This window comes from Convolutriloba macropyga, unplaced genomic scaffold (assembly GCF_964194025.1).
Source record: "Convolutriloba macropyga unplaced genomic scaffold, txConMacr16.3 SCAFFOLD_3708, whole genome shotgun sequence".
In the NCBI taxonomy this organism is placed as follows: domain Eukaryota; kingdom Metazoa; phylum Xenacoelomorpha; order Acoela; family Convolutidae; genus Convolutriloba; species Convolutriloba macropyga.
In genome coordinates, this window is record NW_027449154.1 from 15,187 (window position 1) to 20,248 (window position 5,062).

Sequence of the window (5,062 nt, forward strand, 5' to 3'; positions counted from 1 at the left end):
GGGAAAAAATAGACATCTAAAATTAAAACACCAGTAACAACGTTAAAATGCAATCAGAAACTAACAACATAAATTAACTTTTTCCTAAATATACACCAGATGGGCCTTTTTGTTAATGAAGCTAGTTAAGAAGCCCACAAAAAGAAGAGATAATAAAGCGAAATTATAAAATCAACCAACATTTTTTAAGCCAAATTATTTCAAACGTAAAAACTGTTTCGTTTTGGATCGTGAAATTGATTTTGAATTAATATTTTTTATAAAAAACATCTAAATTTGAACAAAATTTCAGAAAAAGTCAAAATAATGAAATATCGCGTGTTCAAAATTTAAACCCCGACAACTCTTCAAAAAATACAAAAATCAAAAAAAAATCTTTTCAATTTCGAATTATACGCTGGTCGGGCTTTTTAATGATACCACCACATTTCTGTAAAAATCGACTTTTTTTGGTAATTAACTTCCCTAAGAGGCAAGAACTTGTCTTTTATCGTCTTTTGTTTATTGGTAACTCAAAATTATTTCGTTTTGGATCGTGAAATTGATTTTGAATTAATTTTTTTTTATAAAAAAAAACATATAAGTTTGAACGAAAAATTCAAAAAAAATTCAAAATCATGAAATATCGCGTATTCAAATTTTAAAGCCCGGCAACTCTTCGCAAAATACAAATCTTTTTAATTTCAAATTTTACGTTGGTCGGGCGTTTTTATGATACCACCACATTTCTCTCCGATGAATATATCGATCGGCCAAAATTGTCTGAACAAAAAATCCAATTAAATATATAGTTCACGAGGTTGAAAGAAACACAAATATTTTTCACTCAGAAATCTTTTATGAAGACACATATTGTCCAACAAAAAACATCAATTACAACTTAATATCAATAGACAAAGTAAATTTTGAATGGATTGGACCTCTCAATAATGAGAATAAGATACAATTGGCGAAAAGAACAACAAAAACTGAAAGTTTAAAACGTTTTTGAAAAACAAATAATATTAACTTTAGGAATATTCGCTATAAGCTGACGGCATTGAGTAAGGTCATTCATTCAGTCATCAATTTGAAGTGTTCGTGACCTCTCAGCATTTACGACTAAATAAAGAATAAAAGAAAAGCAAAAACAGCATATTCAAAAACAATTATTCCAAAAAAAAACATTTTAAAGCCATTAAAAAAAATCTTTTCAGTAAAGAAACATTTCTATATTTCAAGCAATTGGATTCTTTCCATAACAATTAGACTTCAACAAATCAAATAAAAAATGAACAAATATTTTAAAACCACGAAATTTTGGAGGAAACCCGCAGTATCAACCCCATTAATTTCAATAAAACTCAACCGACGTCCATGAATACACTTTTATGCCTCGATGGAAAGACAAGGATACTTGTTCGTAAGTTATCAGAAAGACATCACAAAAAGTTTAATGACTATGAAAACAAAAACAAATACAAGCAAAAATAAAGAAGATAAAAATTCTGTAAAAATGAGAAAAGAAGTTTTCGAAACCATCAGTTTTTCTCTGAAAACTTTACCTATGACCCATTTAGTGACATTTATTTGCAAACGGGGACCATCAAAAATAGGGTAATGCGATTAGATTTCAAAAGGAATCGAAGCAATAAAAACCAATAGTTAAAAGATAAAATCGCTAACCAAATTAATTTTGTTTCAAGCAGAAAAGAGGAGGATCCTGTCATTACTGAGACTGAGTTACAGTTCCTAAAATAAGTCTAAAATCGGTTTACGTTCACAAAAACTTTTTTAATTTATTTTTAAAATATTAACGGCCTAGCTGCCCACTCAAAGCATAGTTAAAAGATAAAGCCCACTCAAAGCCCACTCAATAGTTAAAAGATAAAATCGCTGACCAAATTAATTTTGTTTCAAGCAGAAAAGAGGAGGATCCTGTCATTACTGAGACTGAGTTACAGTTCACAAAATAAGTCTAAAATCGGTTTACGTTCACAAAAACTCTTTTAATTTATTTTTAAAATATTAACGGCCTAGCTGCCCTCTCAAAGCACTAGATAGGTTCACTTAACGCTGATTAAGAAGCCTATCTTATTTTCAGTCGACGAGTCTATGCCATAGAGTTCCAAAATCTAGCAAAATCTCAAAAGCAAAGTCTAAATTTCATTAAAAAATACAAAAACTCAGAGTCTAAGCCATAAAAAATTTAAAGATTCCCTGAAAACAAATTTTTTGTTCATTGGACGGCATTTGACTGTAATTGAGGTTTGTCATTATCTGAACCTCGATACGAAAAGCGACAAGTCTCTAAGTGACTTAAAAAATCGAAAATTATGAAAATTTCTCCAAAAAATACAGCTCTCAAACAGAATTCGAATATTTTGATAGTAAATTTCCCAAAGAGACCAGAACTAGCCTTTTAGGAACACAGAACTGATTCATTTTGTGGTGTGAGATGTAATTTCGATTTAATATTTTCATAGAAACAATCTTAACTTGAATAAATTTAACTTAAAATAAATTTGAAATAAAAGTGAACAATTTCATGCCAAATATCTCGTGTTTACACTAAACTTTAACCCTAATAACTCCTCGAAAAAAATGAAAATCAAAAAATCTTTTCAAATTCGAATTCTCAACAAGTTGGGTCGGAGCCATAAGATGTAAGTCTCATTTTTAGACGGCGGTACTCTACTAAAGGGATGTCACATTAGATGATGTTTTGTAATTCTCTTCATATTACTCTAATGTAGTGGCTTTGATGGGCTCAAAAATTAGGGTTAAAAAGTCTCAGAAGAAATTAAGATTTAATTGGTGTAAATTTCAAACGCAAAACTGTCCTTTTTTAAAATATTTTTAACAAAATAGTTAAAAACAAGTTGTAGATATCTAAGCGTTGAAATATTTTCACTCCTTCTGTCCTCGAATATTTTTACGAATTGAATCAGGTCTGAACAAAAACTATGTTCTTCCATACTGTGTTCTCCATTATTTGTTCTATCAGTAAAGAGTCACATCAGTCATAAAATCTCAGAAAAAAAATAAACTTTATCATTTTTGCTTAAAAAAATGAATCTATCATTTCTAAATTTTAAGAGACACTTGAAAAAACAAATCTTTAGTAATTACAACTGTTATTCAGAAATTTTTGCTGCTTTAGAAATAAAATGTTTACTATAAAAAATAGCCTGATGAAAATCAGAAAATTTAATTTGGCTTTTCTAATATCAGATTAACTAAATAAACGTCGTCTTTCTAGAAACGTTTTTAAAAACAACAACAGAACTAACTTTGAACTGACAAAATGACATTTTAAACAACGAGGAGGCTCGGAAATTTGCGTTTGCACATAATGTTCCAACCCCGCTCAGCCAAGCTTTTGACTTAATTGTCTACCAAATGAATAAGATATAGAAAACTATCAAAAAATGACTTATTGTTCGTAAATAATTGATGTATCAATTTAAAAAATCGCTTTAAGCTCTAACCACTGTACAAATAAAACGAAAAACTCATAGGAAAGCAGATGACAACTGCCATTCAAGAGACTAAGAGAAAACACAAACAGCAAAATTATATAAAAACAACCAGCATTAATTCCGACCAACATGAAAAAGTCATAATAGCATCAGATAAAAATTTAACTGGACCAACTGATTTGCATTTCACCAGAAAATAAATCAGACCTGTCTTTATTGAGAATAATTAAAAGTAGACAAAAAACAAAAAACAAAGGGCAAAGTTAGAATATACATCTACACTTTCTGAAAACAATTAGTTTTGAAGTCATGAAAACAATTAGCTATGAAATGAAAACATTAAATTGACTCATTAAAACCATAATACAAAACCAAATAGATTTGATATAATCCAGAATGTCGTACGACTACAAAAAAAACGACTACCTGATAAATCAAAAGGTCATTTTTATTTTCCGAGGAAAAGGCGTCGAAGTTTATAAGACCAAAATCTGTTAACCAAAAATATTGAATATCAACGATTGCGCCTCAATCTAACACTATTAATGTGATATGCGAATTGTCAATAATGTGCCATTAATGTGATGATCAGACAAGACAGAAAAATTACTTCAAATATTGGAAAATGTCAAAAAAAATAAAGACAAAATATATTGAAGGGCGCAGTATCAACGCTAAAAAACCCTTATTTAAATAACAAAACAGCATTATAGACTACATTGTAATTCACTTCAACCATTTACCTTTTGCTGTATTTAGTATGTTTCCCTATTCGCCTCGTTTTGCCAGTAAATTCGTCCTGTCAAAAATGGTGGTTTGATTTGAAGTCATTCTGGTCTGCAACTAAAATTTGAAAAAAAAAAACAAAAAAGGCAAAGTAGTTCTGAAATAATACATACAGCACCCCATTACAACCGGAAAAATTTTTAAATTATAAAATTTCACAACTAGACCAAAATTGGCCTGCCTTTTGCTGGTTCTTCATCAAAATTATTCCACGTTAGCTGATTGGACCAAATTTTACAGAATTATCTAATTGGACCAAAAAAACATTATACAAAAATATAATAACGAGTTTTGGGTTTTTATCGAGTTACGTTATCAAAAAATTTTCAGGTATCAAATGAAAGCGTTAGAGAGGTTCTTTAGTAGCCCATAGATAGCAAATTAGACACACGATTAATTACAATAAGTCATATGACTCAAAAAATAAAATCAAACGCTTCCAAATCGCAAAATATCACTAAAACTTGACGAAACAAAGATTTTTTCGATGACATAATAACCATGAACATTACTCAGAAAATAAAATATTGGTTCATTGTGCCTTATTGGAACAAAGAAGTCCTTTTTTTAATACAACATTTATTTGAAAAAGAGTGACTTTCTTGTGATTGGGATGGAAAAAAGATGCAAAAAATATTTGAAAAATGACAGACCCGAAAAAATCCTTATTCTTTTTTGTTGCAAAAATCAACGATGAGACCAAAAAAGGCCTATCGCTGCGTGGCTGTTAATTGCGCAATTGTTCTAAAAGATTTTTTATTAGTTTGTTTGCAACAAAAAACCTTAAAATATGTGCATTTTTCAGAAATATAGTT